This window comes from Salvelinus fontinalis, chromosome 35, assembly GCF_029448725.1.
Source record: "Salvelinus fontinalis isolate EN_2023a chromosome 35, ASM2944872v1, whole genome shotgun sequence".
Taxonomy (NCBI): Eukaryota; Metazoa; Chordata; class Actinopteri; order Salmoniformes; family Salmonidae; genus Salvelinus; species Salvelinus fontinalis.
This window is the reverse complement of record NC_074699.1, coordinates 25068696-25086917: the sequence shown is the minus strand read 5'-3', so window position 1 is coordinate 25086917 and position 18222 is coordinate 25068696. Positions and strand designations below refer to the sequence as shown.

Genomic DNA, 18222 nt, shown 5'->3' with positions numbered 1-18222 from the left:
TGATGAAAGTGTGTTGCTCTTATTAAAACTCTGGGTATAGTCTTGCTAACGGATCACTTTACATCCACAGAAAATGTATCCCCAAAAGTGTTTTTCTTGCATCACGTCGATCATGTTCCCCGCACTGAAAAACACAATTTTGCATGTCCAGGCGTTCACTTAATTTGTTTTACATCTCTATTTCCTCTGAATGTACTCCTCAAAGCACACTCCGCTTGGAAATGTATATTCATATATAATGTAAGATATATTTTTTTACAAATAGTGTGTGGCGAACAGTAGTGGTCACAGAGGCCTCTTTATATTTAGTTTGGAGCGTTGTCAGTTTTTCTAGGATGATAATAATGGGAACCATGTGTTTGGCCGGCTAAAGAAAATTAGCGACCTTTCATGTGACCCACCTGTCGTGCTTTCAGCACCATTAATACTAACTTCATGTTACTCTCATCAAGAGAGCCAGTCTGTGTCAGGCACTGGGGACATGGGGAGAGCCTCCTCACACAGGGCCACTGGTAGCAGCTCCTGATACCCTCTACTAACCCACCAGCACGGCAGGCCTGCTGCCTAACCTAGCACAGATACTGTCTACATTTTACACTTACATGCGACTTCTGCTATCAGAATACGAAGGTCGCATTGAAAAGGCAGGTCTAGACGCACAAAAGTCGCGTTGTAGTCAGATTATGTTCAGATCTGGCTAACCATTTCAGGAGGTGGTCAGGGATATATTTTGTGCAGATTTCTCCTCAATCTGGATGCAATCAGGCTACCGAAAGCGCATGCAGTGGGCAACGTCATCAGCACTCTGCCCACAAGAAAACTTGTTTTGGGAGCGAGAGGCATCTTGTTTCATTAAAGGTTGGAGGAAATACATTCCTAGCCTGTGAGGAATGTGTTTGCTTATTAAGCTTATTTAGATGTTTTTTTCCGGGGCGTAGGGGGGGGGGGGGGGGTGGGTTATGCTAACCTGTTTGTGATCCCTTTAGCTTTGCTAGCTAGCTTTCTGGCCACCAAACGGTGGAACAGGCTAAATCTGATAATAACACAACAACAACTTGATGGCAGTAGGGCTACTAGCTACAGTAGTTGGCTAGTTAGCTACAGTAGTTGGCTACTGCCATCAAGTTGTTGTTGTGTTATTATCAGATTTAGCCTGTTCCACCATTTGCAGAATCCGTACTGACATTTGAATAGGCAATCCGGAAACGGTAGACACATTTAAATGTAGGTGTAGAGGCATGACACGTTCAGAATTCCATCATCACAACTCCATGATCAGAATACAAAAGCTGCATGAACTGTCAAGTCTAGACACGATCAGAGCAGCCAGAGCAGCTAACTAACAAACAAAGAAACAAAAGCAACCACCAAACAAATATGAAAATCTCCACAATAAGCCGAGGGCACAACTGTGCTGGTGGAGAACCTCTATCTTAGACTTGGTTCCCACCAGCATCAATCTCAGCATTTGTCAGTGTGCTGTAGTTATTTGCTACAGGCTGGCAGGCAGGCAGCACAGAGAGTCTGGCAGTATAGTGCAGACTCCTAGCCCTGAGCCTGGAGCCCTCCCTCCGCAGCGAGCTGAGCTGCCCAGCTCCTCAGCTTTAACATGGTCTGTGCCATGTTGTAATGGGCTCCCAGGGCATGATTGGAATATAATAACGGTTTCACTATGTTTTTCTTACCCCCCCCCCCCACTCTCCACAAATGTAAAATGTCCCCGACTACAGGGGATATATAGTAGGATCTGTGATGTAAGATGTTATTGCTGGATATGCAGACTAGGAAAATTTGGATTATTTTCCAAAAATCTGCCGGGCAGAAAACATTATGATGTCACAAAGACCACATTGTAGCCAGTTTGGGTGTACAGAGCTGTGTTTCCCTCTCTTTCTCTCTTGTTCTGTACATTGTCCGGCCACCTTCTGTGCTCCCTGCCCAGGCTACAGGCTTACTTCATGCCCGTTTCCTTTTCTTGTGCTGTGAATCAATGCACAATGGCCCTATAGGACCGCTTACATAATGGAAAAAGTATGTATATCTTTGCACAGACAAAGTACAGTTTGAAAGGTTTAGTAAGCTTCAATTACACTATGACATTATTATGAATGATTATTTTCACCCTGTTATGGGAATAGTGAATGTATTACAACATGGTTATTATACATGTTATAATAACAATGTCAACATATTTGATTACAGAGTTTATTACAATATCCAAGTACTTGTGTATCGTAGGATATAATATGAACACACACACTCATGGTCTTTGGCTGAACCATGTGATCTTGTGTTATCGCTCAATGACTTCAATTACAGTATGACCAGGAGGGCCAGTATGTTTCCAGCCATCCTCTGTCTGAGGGCTGTAGCTGTCTGACAGGGTCCATCTGATTGGCTGTGTACAATGGCAGCATCATGGGAATGGAAATGCATCCAATAGTTAAGTGAACAACCATGCATCTTCTGTTTTCCCACTAATTGAATTTGGCACTAAAATATGCTGGCAAGAGCCCCTTACCTTGTTTGACTTATTTATTGCCTGACTGGAGAGGTAATTCGACCTCCTCATTTCAAAGGCTCTTTTTGGTCCAGAAAAAGAGTGTAAAAGTCAATTAGGCTAGTGATCAGTGACTGAAACACTACATCTGTTTTCCTGTGAGGGGAAGCAGAGCTGAGGAGTGGAGGAGAGCAACTAGAGCCCTGATCTCTTAGCTACCCTCCATCCCCCCACCCCACCGCTGCCTCGCAAAGCTACAGGGTGAGGGGAGAGGGGAGAGAGAGGGGAGAGAGAGAGCCCATGCAGTCCCTGTCATGTCACACGAGATTTGTGTCCTCCCTTTAAATCATTTCCCTCTTTAGAAGATTAAGAATGCAGAAATATTCTCAAACCGATCATTTTCCCTACTCCCAAATGGACTAGTGCATTTGAAAACGCCACTATTAATTGCTGTTTTCAAAGAAGACAAATGATCCCTGCGACAGTAAATAAAAACAAAAATCAGAGGTTATAATGTTAATTGTTCAAATGGCTGTACAGGGCCCAGTGGAGCCACCACAGAGCATATGCACCAATCACCATCAGATTTACCGACTAACCTACTTGGGAGGCAATATCAGTCTTACATGTTCATTGTTGTACCGTTGTTCATTCTCCATCTAGATATTGTTCTGGTATCTCAGAACACAAAGTACCATTCCCAATGTACTCTATGGACACACCGTGGGAATCCTGCTCATTTCCCTTCCAAGCTTTTAATCTCAGAGAATACTGTTGTTCAACAGAGCCCTGCTTTGTGACCCGCTTCTTCTGTATCAGTCTTGGTCAAGACGTTCACCACTAGACATATTTATCAGGATGCATGGGCTTGAATTGTAGATCTAAACATTTATGACTACATTGCAAATGCATGAGTGAAATGGCAACACAGACTGTGTGCTTCTGTTTGAAGAGGGACAAAACTACAGGAATCATGTGGCCACCGATGTGCCTTGTTCTAACCTGATCTTTTCTGGATCAATTCCTTCCTTTCTGGTTTAATTCACCATGTGATTGACTTTCAGTGCTTTACTGTTGGAAAATATCCACATTGAGCCGTGCTGCCTGAAATAAGGAAGTCATTTGAATACAGATGCTCACAGCTTAGGCCTGGTCACAGGATGCCGCTCCGAGTCAGGAGACAATTGCAGGTTGATTATGTTGCTACTGACAGAAGTTGAAACTCCTTTGTGCGGCTGAGATATTTGCATTTAAATGCTTATTGTAGGCATCTAAAAAGCATAAAGACTGATTGTAAGCTTTGGCTGCTGGTTTGTACTTGCAAAAAAAAAAGAGAATTGCAATAAGGGAGATTGACATGGAAATTAGGAAATTATTTTCAAACCGAAGGTTGAAGTAAATAAGTAGGCCTGTGTTGTTGTTTTGTGGTGCTGGTGTTCATTCTTGATTTGTATTGAGAGGGTCCATTGTCAGATTGGGTATGCATATGTTTGTAGTAAGCCTGCATTTCAAATTGTTCGTATCTAATACACAGTAGAATGATTCTTTCTGATTGAGGTGTTTTCTTGGATATCTTTGTATATACCACAACATTTTGTCAATGTATTTTTCCCTGTGTTTACTTCATACTGCATGTTTGTGTGTGACAAGCTCTGCATATACCACACTGTGTTAGTCATCTGTCCATGTGATTGTGTGTGAATGTGTTCGGTACCATTTTTATGGTTTTGAGAGCTGTCTGTGTGTATGTTGACTATGTGTTTTTATTAGTTTTCACAAAAGCTGTATTTTTGTGTGAGTGACTCTTTCTATGGTATCCGTGTGTATATGTGTTTGACAGGCTCTGATATGATGACAGAGTGTGTATGTATGTATGTATGTATGTGTGTGTGTCTGTCGGGTGCCCATAGCCGAGTGATGCCCCTGCTGATTCTATGCCTCTGGCCCTTTGTCCTGCAGCACTCAGCGTGTCTGCTTCCTCAGGAGACTGACAGGCCTCTCCAGTGTGACCACACAAAGGACCAGCCTTCTTTGAGGTGTTAAAAACTTCCATTTATGCATCTCCCTGGACAAAAAGCACCAAGCCCATTTGAGTCCGGTGGCGACACAGGCAGACATTGTGGCCACGCTTCCCCAGCACTCATTTCACAGATTCTGGAACCAGTATGTGGTGAACAGGATTTGAGGGGCTAAAGTGCCCCACGAGGGCCAGGCGATAAGAGGGAGAAACACCACCACTCAGTAAACTAGAAGATGGGGCTGTGGAAAATAAGTACATTACCTGAGAGAGAACTAGGCTTGTTTTCATAACCCCCCACTCAATAGGAGAGAGAGAGAGTGAGAGAGAGAGAGGGAGAGAGAGGGAGGGAGAGAGAGAGAAAGGAGGGGAGAGAGAGAGGGAGAGACAGAGAACATCCTCTCTTAGAGAAGGAAGAAAAAGAAAAGCCTTCTGCTACTGAGGGGGAATTACATCCCAGAACCTGAGAATAGTAGACAAATCAACAACCAAAAGACAAGGCTACCCTCTAAGTTTACACTATTCTTGTCTTTGAGTGGAGAATATGTGAGTGTGAATCAAAGAGAATTGACAGGCTGCACACCCGGCTGTTACTAACACAGGGGACATGAATGCCTCCTGCGGTGGATTGAAGCCTTCAGTGGCTGGTCATTTCTCTATCCAACCACCTCTGTAAATTGACTTTTATTCTTGTTATTTGAGGCAGAGTAAATCACATGTAATGTATTTGCGGTGCAAGCATATGAAAGAACGGTTTGATCACAGAGCTGTCTGCCTCTCTTCACAAACACAGGGAAGAATGTTTGATTCTCCCTTTACCGCACCACTGTTATTCACAGAGGAATAGTGAAACACTCAATAAGACAGAGTCAAAAGCCCTGTCACTGTTTCAGCCCTGCACAATAAAGACATTATTGTGTGGTGTCACTTTCTCAGCCTCTCCTGACCTGAGTGTGATTGACAATGGTGAGTGTTTCAGGCAGGTCTACTTTGATCGTTGTGACAGGAGGCCTGGTGCAGCTCCATCTTTAATCGGTGCCTGTCGTGTTCACATGAGAGAGAGGCAGAGAGGAGAAAGAAAGAGAGAGATGGGGGACAAAGACAGAGCTAAAGAGAGAGAGACACAGCGATGGAGAGAGACAGACCGAAATAAAGAGGGAGTGAGGGAGAAAGAGAGCGAGAGAAAGAGAGAAAGAAAGGAGAGAGCAAGGCAGGAAGAGAAAGAAGGGGAGAGCGGGGAGGCTGTGACAGGTAATAGTGTGCTGAAGCAGCTGTGTCTGGCTGTGATTGGACCGTTTCCAGCACCAAATAACTCAATGATATGGTGGATTTTTTTGCGTGGAAATAGAGCTTGTCTTTGTGAGCTCATATTCTTTGGCATGCCTGTGCAGTGTGCACTGTGCCAGAGGGAATTTATAGCTTTCTGTTAATCAAGTTATCATAGGGACATCAGCGCTCTGTCTCCTCAACTGCTCTTCTCTCTATCCTCCCCCTGTTGTAGCCTGCCAACTCCCAGGTAACTGCAGCCCGGCTAACCTCCCTGCTGACCTGGGCATCAGCTTGTATTAGCACAGACATGGCTTTGACCTCCCCTTTTTGTAATGACGGCCATTCATTCACTGCATACTACAGCTATGCTTTTTCTCATTCGCGGTGGGCGATGTTGGAAAGTGGGTTGATTTTGTGGACTTGGATATTGAATCTGACAATGGCTTGAGCCGAGTCCACTAATAGACATTTCAGCAGAATTCTCAACCCCTTCACTCCCCTCCACTCCCCATTTCCCCAAGGCTGTTATAGGCCCACCTCATTGCCTTATCCCCCCCACCCACCCAGCCCTCCCATAGTCCACAGCCCTGGCTGGGCCACTCCTGCCTCTCTCTGTCTGTAGAGATAACCCGTCTCAGCCAGGTGGGGACCAACACGCTGATGGCAAAAAGATTGCCTCCATTGTCAAAATAACTACCTCTGCAAAATCCCTACTTTAACATGTCTGGAATAGTGCACTGGGGATATTTAGAAAATGTTGCAGATCTGGATACAGCTGTGTTGTGCAGAGGATTGGTTTGTCCTGTACATATTTGCATATGCACACACACACACACACACACACACACACACACACACACACACACACACACACACACACACACACACACACACACACACACACACACACACACACACACACACACACACACACACACACACACACACACACACACACACACACACACACACACACACACACACACACAGCTGAACAATGTCAATGGCGTTCTCATATTCATGCGTGTCTTTGCTTTGTTTGTCCTGTCTGGACATTGACAGAGAAAAAAGACACTTTACGTTCTGTATAGTTGTTCTGAAGGTTGGCCATTGATTCTCAGCCACGTACATATGATGGTCAGCGAGAGAGACATTACCCCGTTATGTGCTGGGGTAATCAAATCAAGCCAAACCCCCTGTAGATGAACACATGCCTGGAATCTGAAGGTTCATTTGATTGGATCCCCTCTCTTTGGTGAGGTCTGTGGAACAGCTTTCACTTACATATGAAAGGAAGGATGTCAGGCCAAATGGTAGCTCCAGAGGGCACACGTTCAATCTGTAACATACGGATAAATGAAAAGTAACCAAGCGAGAGAGGTTTTTGTATTAGTGTGTAGATTTACTGTAAATCCTTCTTTAACATGACAGACATGTGCGTTTTGGATTATGACCCTAGATGCCAGCTTTCACTCGTTAGCCCTGACACACACAGGGCTGTGGTCTGGTGTTGGAGAAGTGTCCTGACACAGGGCTGTGGTCTGGTGTTGGAGAAGTGTCCTGACACAGGGCTGTGGTCTGGTGTTGGAGAAGTGTCCTGACACAGGGCTGTGGTCTGGTGTTGGAGAAGTGTCCTGACACAGGGCTGTGGTCTGGTGTTGGAGAAGTGTCCTGACACAGGGCTGTGGTCTGATGTTGGAGGAGGGTCCTGACACAGGGCTGTGGTCTGGTGTTGGAGGAGGGTCCTGACACAGGGCTGTGGTGTTGGAGGAGGGTCCTGACACAGGGCTGTGGTGTTGGAGGAGTGTCCTGACACAGGGCCGTGGTGTTGGAGGAGGGTTCTGACACAGGGCCGTGGTGTTGGAGGAGGGTCCTGACACAGGGCTGTGGTGTTGGAGGAGTGTCCTGACACAGGGCTGTGGTGTTGGAGGAGTGTCCTGACACAGGGTTGTGCTGTTGGAGGAGTGTCCTGACACAGGGCTGCGGTGTTGGAGGAGTGTCCTGACACAGTGTTGTGGTGTTGGAGGAGTGTCCTGACACAGGGCTGTGGTGTTGGAGAAGTGTCCTGTCACAGGGCTGTGGTGTTGGAGAAGTGTCCTGACACAGGGTTGTGGTGTTGGAGAAGTGTCCTGACACAGAGTTGTGGTGTTGTAGAAGTGTCCTGACACAGGGCTGTGGTGTTGGAGAAGTGTCCTGACACAGAGTTGTGGTGTTGTAGAAGTGTCCTGACACAGGGCTGTGGTGTTGTAGAAGTGTCCTGACACAGGGCTGTGGTGTTGGAGGAGGGTCCTGACACAGGGCTGTGGTGTTGGAGGAGGGTCCTGACACAGGGTTGTGGTGTTGGATGAGTGTCCTGACACAGGGGTGTGGTGTTGGAGGAGTGTCCTGACACAGGGTTGTGGTGTTGGAGGGGGGTCCTGACACAGGGCTGTGGTGTTGGAGGAGGGTCCTGACACAGGGCTGTGGTTTTGGAGGAGGGTCCTGACACAGGGCTGTGGTGTTGGAGAAGTGTCCTGTCACAGGGCTGTGGTGTTGGAGAAGTCTCCTGACACAGGGTTGTGGTGTTGGAGAAGTGTCCTGACACAGAGTTGTGGTTTTGTAGAAGTGTCCTGTCACAGGGCTGTGGTGTTGGAGAAGTGTCCTGACACAGAGTTGTGGTGTTGTAGAAGTGTCCTGACACAGGGCTGTGGTGTTGTAAAAGTGTCCTGACACAGGGCTGTGGTGTTGGAGAAGTGTCCTGACACCGAGTTGTGGTGTTGGAGAAGTGTCCTGACACAGAGTTGTGGTGTTGGAGAAGTGTCCTGACACAGGGCTGTGGTGTTGGAGAAGTGTCCTGTCACAGGGCTGTGGTGTTGGAGGAGTGTCCTGACACAGGGTTGTGGTGTTGGAGAAGTGTCCCGACACAGAGTTGTGGTGTTGTAGAAGTGTCCTGACACAGGGCTGTGGTGTTGGAAAAGTGTCCTGACACAGGGCTGTTGAGTTGGAGAAGTGTCCTGACAGAGTTGTGGTGTTGGAGAAGTGTCCTGACACAGGGCTGTGGTGTTGGAGAAGTGTCCGGACACAGGGCTGTGGTGTTGGAGGAGTGTCCTGACACAGGGTTGTGGTGTTGGAGAAGTGTCCTGACACAGAGTTGTGGTGTTGGAGAGGTGTCCTGACACAGAGTTGTGGTGTTGGAGAAGTGTCCTGACAGAGTTGTGGTGTTGAAGAAGTGTCCTGACAGAGTTGTGGTGTTGGAGAAGTGTCCTGAAACAGAGTTGTGGTGTTGGAGAAGTGTCCGGACACAGGGCTGTGGTGTTGGAGAAGTTTCCTGACACAGGGCTGTGGTGTTGGAGAAGTGTCCTGACACAGAGTTGTGGTGTTGGAGAAGTGTCCTGTCACAGGGCTGTGGTGTTGAAGGAGTGTCCTGACACAGGGTTGTGGTGTTGGAGAAGTGTCCTGACACAGAGTTGTGGTGTTGGAGAAGTGTCCTGACACAGGGCTGTGGTGTGGTGTTGGAGGAGGGTCCTGACACAGGGCCGTGGTGTTGGAGGAGGGTCCTGACACAGGGCTGTGGTGTTGGAGGAGTGTCCTGACACAGGGCCGTGGTGTTGGAGGAGTGTTCTGACACAGGGCCGTGGTGTTGGAGGAGGGTCCTGACACAGGGCTGTGGTGTTGGAGGAGTGTCCTGACACAGGGCTGTGGTGTTGGAGGAGTGTCCTGACACAGGGCTGCGGTGTTGGAGGAGTGTCCTGACACAGGGTTGCGGTGTTGGAGGAGTGTCCTGACACAGGGCTGTGGTGTTGGAGGAGGGTCCTGACACAGGGCTGTGGTGTTGGAGGAGGGTCCTGAATCAGGGCTGTGGTGTTGGATGAGTGTCCTGACACAGGGTTGTGGTGTTGGAGGAGTGTCCTGACACAGGGTTGTGGTGTTGGAGGGGGGTCCTGACACAGGGCTGTGGTGTTGGAATAGGGTCCTGACACAGGGCTGTGGTTTTGGAGGAGGGTCCTGACACAGGGCTGTGGTGTTGGAGAAGTGTCCTGTCACAGGGCTGTGGTGTTGGAGAAGTGTCCTGACACAGGGTTGTGGTGTTGGAGAAGTGTCCTGACACAGAGTTGTGGTGTTGTAGAAGTGTCCTGACACAGGGCTGTGGTGTTGGAGAAGTGTCCTGACACAGAGTTGTGGTGTTGTAGAAGTGTCCTGACACAGCGCTGTGGTGTTGTAGAAGTGTCCTGACACAGGGCTGTGGTGTTGGAGGAGGGTCCTGACACAGGGCTGTGGTGTTGGAGGAGGGTCCTGACACAGGGTTGTGGTGTTGGATGAGTGTCCTGACACAGGGTTGCGGTGTTGGAGGAGTGTCCTGACACAGGGTTGTGGTGTTGGAGGGGGGTCCTGACACAGGGCTGTGGTGTTGGAGGAGGGTCCTGACACAGGGCTGTGGTTTTGGAGGAGGGTCCTGACACAGGGCTGTGGTGTTGGAGAAGTGTCCTGTCACAGGGCTGTGGTGTTGGAGAAGTCTCCTGACACAGGGTTGTGGTGTTGGAGAAGTGTCCTGACACAGAGTTGTGGTTTTGTAGAAGTGTCCTGTCACAGGGCTATGGTGTTGGAGAAGTGTCCTGACACAGAGTTGTGGTGTTGTAGAAGTGTCCTGACACAGGGCTGTGGTGTTGTAGAAGTGTCCTGACACAGGGCTGTGGTGTTGGAGAAGTGTCCTGACACCGAGTTGTGGTGTTGGAGAAGTGTCCTGACACAGAGTTGTGGTGTTGGAGAAGTGTCCTGACACAGGGCTGTGGTGTTGGAGAAGTGTCCTGTCACAGGGCTGTGGTGTTGGAGGAGTGTCCTGACACAGGGTTGTGGTGTTGGAGAAGTGTCCTGACACAGAGTTGTGGTGTTGTAGAAGTGTCCTGACACAGGGCTGTGGTGTTGGAGAAGTGTCCTGACACAGGGCTGTTGAGTTGGAGAAGTGTCCTGACAGAGTTGTGGTGTTGGAGAAGTGTCCTGACACAGGGCTGTGGTGTTGGAGAAGTGTCCTGACAGAGTTGTGGTGTTGGAGAGGTGTCCTGACACAGAGTTGTGGTGTTGGAGAAGTGTCCTGACAGAGTTGTGGTGTTGGAGAAGTGTCCTGACAGAGTTGTGGTGTTGGAGAAGTGTCCTGACACAGAGTTGTGGTGTTGGAGAAGTGTCCTGACACAGGGCTGTGGTGTTGGAGAAGTTTCCTGACACAGGGCTGTGGTGTTGGAGAAGTGTCCTGACACAGAGTTGTGGTGTTGGAGAAGTGTCCTGTCACAGGGCTGTGGTGTTGGAGGAGTGTCCTGACACAGGGTTGTCGTGTTGGAGAAGTGTCCTGACACAGAGTTGTGGTGTTGGAGAAGTGTCCTGACACAGGGCTGTGGTGTTGGAGAAGTGTCCTGACACAGGGCTGTTGTGTTGGAGACGTGTCCTGACAGAGTTGTGGTGTTGGAGAAGTGTCCTGACACAGGGCTGTGGTGTTGGAGAAGTGTCCTGACAGAGTTGTGGTGTTGGAGATGTGTTCTGACACAGGGTTGTGGTGTTGGAGAAGTGTCCTGACACAAGTCTGTGGTGTTGGAGAAGTGTCCTGACAGAGTTGTGGTGTTGGAGAAGTGTCCTGACACAGAGTTGTGGTGTTGGAGAAGTGTCCTGACACAGGGCTGTGGTGTTGGAAAAGTTTCCTGACACAGGGCTGTGGTGTTGGAGAAGTGTCCTGACACAGAGTTGTGGTGTTGGAGAAGTGTCCTGACACAGAGTTGCGGTGTTGGAGAAGTGTCTTGACAGAGTTGTGGTGTTGGAGAAGTGTCCTGACACAGAGTTGTGGTGTTGGAGAAGTGTCCTGACACAGAGTTGCGGTGTTGGAGAAGTGTCCTGACAGAGTTGTGGTGTTGGAGAAGTGTCCTGACAGAGTTGTGGTGTTGGAGAAGTGTCCTGACACAGAGTTGTGGTGTTGTAGAAGTGTCCTGACACAGAGTTGTGTTGTTGGAGAAGTGTACAGACACAGAGTTGTGGTGTTGTAGAAGTGTCCTGACACAGAGTTGTGGTGTTGTAGAAGTGTCCTGACACAGAGTTGTGGTTGTTGTAGAAGTGTCCTGACACAGAGTTGTGGTGTTGGAGAAGTGTACTGACACAGAGTTGTGGTGTTGTAGAAGTGTCCTGACACAGAGTTGTGGTGTTGTAGAAGTGTCCTGACACAGAGTTGTGGTGTTGTAGAAGTGTCCTGACACAGAGTTGTGGTGTTGTAGAAGTGTCCTGACACAGAGTTGTGGTGTTGGAGAAGTGTCCTGACACAGAGTTGTGGTGTTGGAGAAGTGTCCTGACACAGAGTTGTGGTGTTGTAGAAGTGTCCTGACACAGAGTTGTGGTGTTGTAGAAGTGTCCTGACACAGAGTTGTGGTGTTGTAGAAGTGTCCTGACACAGAGTTGTGGTGTTGGAGAAGTGTCCTGACACAGAGTTGTGGTGTTGTAGAAGTGTCCTGACACAGAGTTGTGGTGTTGTAGAAGTGTCCTGACACAGAGTTGTGGTGTTGTAGAAGTGTCCTGACACAGAGTTGTGGTGTTGTAGAAGTGTCCTGACACAGAGTTGTGGTGTTGGAGAAGTGTCCTGACACAGAGTTTTGGTGTTGTAGAAGTGTCCTGACACAGGGCTGTGGTGTTGGAGAAGTGTACTGACACAGAGTTGTGGTGTTGTAGAAGTGTCCTGACACAGAGTTGTGGTGTTGGAGAAGTGTCCTGACACAGAGTTGTGGTGTTGTAGAAGTGTCCTGACACAGGGCTGTGGTGTTGGAGAAGTGTACTGACACAGAGTTGTGGTGTTGTAGAAGTGTCCTGACACAGAGTTGTGGTGTTGTAGAAGTGTCCTGACACAGAGTTGTGGTGTTGTAGAAGTGTCCTGACACAGAGTTGTGGTGTTGTAGAAGTGTCCTGACACAGAGTTGTGGTGTTGGAGAAGTGTCCTGACACAGAGTTGTGGTGTTGGAGAAGTGTCCTGACACAGAGTTGTGGTGTTGTAGAAGTGTCCTGACACAGAGTTGTGGTGTTGTAGAAGTGTCCTGACACAGAGTTGTGGTGTTGTAGAAGTGTCCTGACACAGAGTTGTGGTGTTGGAGAAGTGTCCTGACACAGAGTTGTGGTGTTGTAGAAGTGTCCTGACACAGAGTTGTGGTGTTGTAGAAGTGTCCTGACACAGAGTTGTGGTGTTGTAGAAGTGTCCTGACACAGAGTTGTGGTGTTGTAGAAGTGTCCTGACACAGAGTTGTGGTGTTGGAGAAGTGTCCTGACACAGAGTTTTGGTGTTGTAGAAGTGTCCTGACACAGAGTTGTGGTGTTGGAGAAGTGTCCTGACACAGAGTTGTGGTGTTGGAGAAGTGTACTGACACAGAGTTGTGGTGTTGGAGAAGTGTACTGACACAGAGTTGTGGTGGGGTTTAGGTGGAGGGTCCCTTTAATATAGTCTAGGGGTTTGGCCAAAGACAAAGGAAAGGAAAGGCCACCCTTTGACAGAACTACCACAGGTGTCCTTGAGCTCTCTGGCCCGAGGCCTTTGAAGTGAGCACTGTTAGTCTGTCTGTTGGGCTTGTTTAAAGGGCTTTCTGTTTGACAGATCAATCCTTCTGCGTCTCTAGTGTGGGACATAGATAAATGTTGATTTTTCTTTAAAAGCGGTGCTGTCTGTAATGTGTGGCAACCCCCTGACTGACTGTCCACCTGTGGTTTAATGAGAATTATCTATTTGGCTGATAGCTCACCACCCCCGATGTCTCGGGTACTCCAGTAGTGCAGACAGCTGGTGGTGTGTGTGTGTGTGTGTGCGTGCGTGCGTGTGTGTGTGTGTGTGTGTGTGTGTGCGTGTGCGTGTGCGTGTGTGTGAAAGTGTATGTTCGTGTGTTAAAGCGAAAGATAGTGTTCATTCAGTGTGTGTATGTGTTAATTTTGTGTTACTTTCCGTTTATGTGTGTAGTGTTTCAGTGCGGTTTGTTGTCACCACCCTCTCTGCAACAGCTGAGTAAAAAAATCTAACATTTGAAAGGCTCTATGGTTATTGTGGACACAATGATTGGGTGATAAAAGTGTTGGGGGAAACTAATAAACTGAATTTGGAGTTGATTGGGATTCTGTTTTAATGAATCCATGATCGTCTCATTAGGAAAAGGAAGGGTTCCCATCTCTGTGTTATTTCCCGTAGGCTGTGTTCTCAGCAGGAAAAGAGCTGCTGTACTGCACCACACCACTACAATAGTCTCTGTCTGAGACACTCACAGAGGGATTACAACATTTGTTTAATTATTTGTAATATCACTCTGGTTTTTCTTATTATCTATAATCATAATCATTTTTCTCCAGACAAATGATTTCTTTAAATAAGCCATGAATACAAAATTACATATTTTCTATTTGTCTGTTACTTTCCTCATTGTTTCAATTAACATCACATTATACATTCAAAGGCTTGTTCATTTCTACCCCCTGCAATTAAAAGGGTTCTCGTTTATTAGCTCTCATTTATTAACGGTAATGAGTCAGATGTTATACACTGAGTGTACAAAACATTAGTAACACCTGTTCTTTCCATGACACAGACTGACCATGTGAATCCAGGTGAAAGCTATGATCCTTTATTGATGTCACTTGTTAAATCCACTTAAATCAGTGTAGATGAAGGGGAGGAGGCAGGTTAAAGAAGGATTTTTAAGCCTTAAGACAACTGAGACATGGATTTGTGCAACTCAATATTAGGAAGATGTTCTTAATGTTTTGTAAACTCAGTGTATGTTTCATAAAGAAACACTTGTTTATTGAATTACCTCCCTGGTTTGGTCTTTAATACAGTGGGCTATGATAGTCTGGGTGGAGAGCGCCCTTAGTGGGTTCTAAAAGTAAAATTGTGTGTGTGTTTAGATGTCTGTCCGTTTTTCTGTCTTTGTTTCTTTCTCTATTTGTCCATCTGCCTGTCTGTGTGTGTGTCTGTTTTTCCATCTCTGACCCTGTGCGTGTGCGCGTGTCTGTCCGTATGTGTGTGTGTGTGCAGTACAGTGCAAAGAGGTGAGACAGTGTGGTGTGGACTCTGGCAGCCTGCTGGCTAGGACGGCTGGGTCCTTTGAGAGGTTTGACTGTCAGCTCAGAGGTGCTATAAAGATGACAGCAGATTCCCATTCAGTCAGGGCCAGTCTGTGGGCTTCTCTCTCCTATTGTTACTTTCAGTCTCAAGGCTGCACATTCAGATCCATTCATGACTACTGCTTCTCCCTGGCCTCTTCTATTAACCCTCCATCCTCTCTTACTGACATCTCTTTTCTCTACTTTCACACCAATTGCAAATGTGTTGGTATATTTCTCTGGTCTGCTGTTGGTGTCTTTTATTCCCTGCCTAGCCGCAGGAGACCAAGGTACAGTAGCACAAATTACTGGCAGATCAATTAAGTGTGACCTTAAAAACCTCTGTCCTGGTTTAATTGGCGGTGCTGAAGCAGGGTAATTGTATAAATCAGCTGTTAATGAGATCGCAGCTTGTTGTGAAAAACAAGATAATGTGAGGAAATGAACATCAATGAGCTTTGTGCCGTTTCAGGCCTGCGCTGTGGCTGTGCACAATGATCACTCCACTTCTCTCTCACTTTGGATGTTGTTGTGGTTCCTGTTTTGGTGTGTTATTTTTCCACTTCCTGGAGGTAGAAATATTGATGTTAAATTCCGGGTTAGATAATAGCTAAAAGTGGTATGTCCATATTGCAGAGGCTTCGGGTTGTTTGTGTTTTCCAGAGCTCTGGCGGCTGGGCTCAGAGAGAGACATGCCGTCACTAGCAGAGCACGCTGCTAAATAAATCATTAGCCTGACGCGCTCAAAGAAAGAAAGTCCAAATTAAATAAAACAACCACTTTATATGAAAGCCATGTATTAGTGGAATCTACTGGCTGTAGGACAGATTAATGAGGTATTAGAGAAGTGGATTTTAAACATTGTCTAGGACGTGGTCCCGAACTCTTTCATTACTAAAGCTGTTTTACCTCAGCTGTAGATGTTCTGACAATGGGCCAGCATCACCTTCTCCTCCTTACCCCCCTCCCTCCTAACTCCCTCTCTCTCCTTTCCTCTCCAAGTTTGTTTTGATATGTGCAAATAAAGTTATTTTACTGATTGTACAGATTTAATTTTTTTATTACGTATCCATAAAATATGTTGTTTTGAATTGAATGTCTGGGATGGATTGTTTAACTGTTTTGATAAAGAATGAATGTATATATTTTTTAAAGATGGACAAAGAGACATTTATATATTTTGTCTGTTTTTTTTATCATTTCAGGTCACTTTCATGAGTTCAAAATCAACTAACCAGTGATCGCTGGGTGCTGGGGGTTTAGTCTTTCTGTTTGTGTAAGTACTCTTTTTCCTCCATTTTGATTTCTTTCTAAAGACTATCCAGTTAGATTTCTCTTTTACCCCTGGAGTCTTCCATCCACATTGAACACCTGCATTGAATGAAATACACAAATAAATACTAATATAATGGGCGCTACACAATAAGCTTATATTGTTACTTCACATGGTCACTTTTACAATTTAGACTTACTCTACATGACCAAAAGTATGTGGATACCTGCTCGTCAAGCATCTCATTCCAAAATCACGGGCATTAATATGGAGTTGGTCACCATTTGCTGCTATAACAGCCTCCACTCTTCTGGGAAGGCTTTCCTTTAGAAGTTGGAACATTGATGCGAGGACTTGCTTTCATTCAGCCACAAGAGCATTAGTGAGGTCGGGCACTGATGTTGGGCGATTAGGCTTGACTCGCAGTCGGAGTTCCAATTCATCTCAAAGATGTTCAATGGAGTTGAGGTCAGTGCTCTGTGCAGGCCAGACAAGTTCTTCCACACCGATCTCGACAAACCATTTCTGTATGGACCTCGCTTTGTGCACGGGGGCATTGTCATGCTGAGATAGGAAAAGGCCTTCCCCTAACTGTTGCCACAAAGCTGGAAGCACAGAATAGTCTAGAATGTCATTGTATGCTGTAGCGTTAAGAATTCCCTTCACTGGAACTAAGGGGCATAGCTCAAATCATGAAAGACAGTCCCAGATCGTTATTCCTCATCCACCAAACTTTACAGTTGGCACTATGCATTGGAGCAGGTAGCGTTCTCCTGGCATCCGCCAAACCCAGATTAGTCCGTTGGTCTGCCAGATGGTGAAGCGTGATTCATCACTCCAGAGAACACGTTTTCACTGCTCAGGAGTCCAATGGCGACGTGCTTTACGCGCTTTACGCTCCAGCCGACGATTGGCATTGTGCATGGTGATCTTAGGCTTGTGTGCTACTGCTCGGCCATGAAAAGTAATTTCATGAAGCTCCCGACAAACAGTTCTTGTGCCGACATTGCTTCCACAGGCAGTTTGGAACTCCCTAGTGTTGCAATTGAGGACAGAAATGTTTTACGCGTTACGTGCTTCAGCACTCGGCGGTCTCATTCTGTGAGCTTGTGTGGCCTACCACTTTGCGGATGAGCTGTTGTTGCTCTTAGACGTTTCCACATTAACAGCACAGTTGATCAGGGCAGCTATAGCAGGGTAGAAATTTGACGAACTGATTTGTTGGAAAGGTGGCATCCTATGACGGTGCCAAGTTGAAAGTCACTGAGCTATTCAGTAAGGGCATTCTACTGCCAATGTTTGTCCATGGAGATTGCATGGCTGTGTGCTTAATTTTATACACCTGTCAGCAACAGGTGTGGCTGAAATAGCTGAATCCACTCATTTGAAGAGGTGTCCACATACTTTTGTATAAAAAGTTTATTTTGGAGTTGTTTATTCAGGTACAGAATCTGTATTTTTTCAGATTCTGCTTTTATTTCTAATAATAATAAAAAAATACTGCACACAATCTGAGGTTAAAGTGCATTTTGACACCTACGTTCTTGTATTCTAGCTTTAGTTGTATATAGAAGACCATGGAACTGTGACACGTACATGCATAGTCAGGCTAGCTAATGACGTCAAGGCCTTGTGAGACTTGTGAACCCTCTGTGAGTTTACCTCAACCTCTGAGGCCCTTAGAAAACTAAACCCAGGTGTCTTGGTTCTTTTCCTCACTTTCCATGTCTACCTCCATAGTAGCATGTATAGTGCTTTTGATTCTATTCTCTACGCTAATGTCGGCTGCTGTTATTAGTAGTTTATGGCTGCGTGTCGTCTCAATAAGAACATTCACAGGAGGGAAGAAAGAGTCCATTTCAGGAAACGCAGGCAGCACCTCCGAAAACAGCCAGTATATGGCTGTACTTTATTGCTAGAGTACGCCTTTAATGGGAGCTCTCTCTGCTGCACTGTTGTAATAAAAAATGGATCTGAGAAAATGTTTCTTGAGCAAATAAAGCCAAGAAAGTTTAGTTGATTTTAATCTTTTTTCAAATGTCAGTTGGAGATGGTTTCCGGAGAGACAGGACTGATGATATT

General features: G+C 46.6%; 1 protein-coding gene across 8 annotated transcripts in view; it reads left to right on the top strand.

The window, feature by feature from the left end:
• LOC129834602 (transcription factor SOX-6-like) overlaps window positions 1-18222 on the top strand; it is a 159705-nt gene that overhangs the window by 25189 nt on the left and 116294 nt on the right. For 6 of the 8 annotated variants that reach the window (XM_055899737.1, XM_055899735.1, XM_055899736.1 and 3 more), the window contains exon 3: window positions 16073-16143. The exons of the other annotated variants lie outside the window; for them this stretch is intronic. The gene's annotated coding sequence lies outside the window, so the exon portion shown is untranslated. The remainder of the gene's footprint in view (window positions 1-16072; window positions 16144-18222) is intronic. 8 annotated transcript variants of the gene reach the window in all.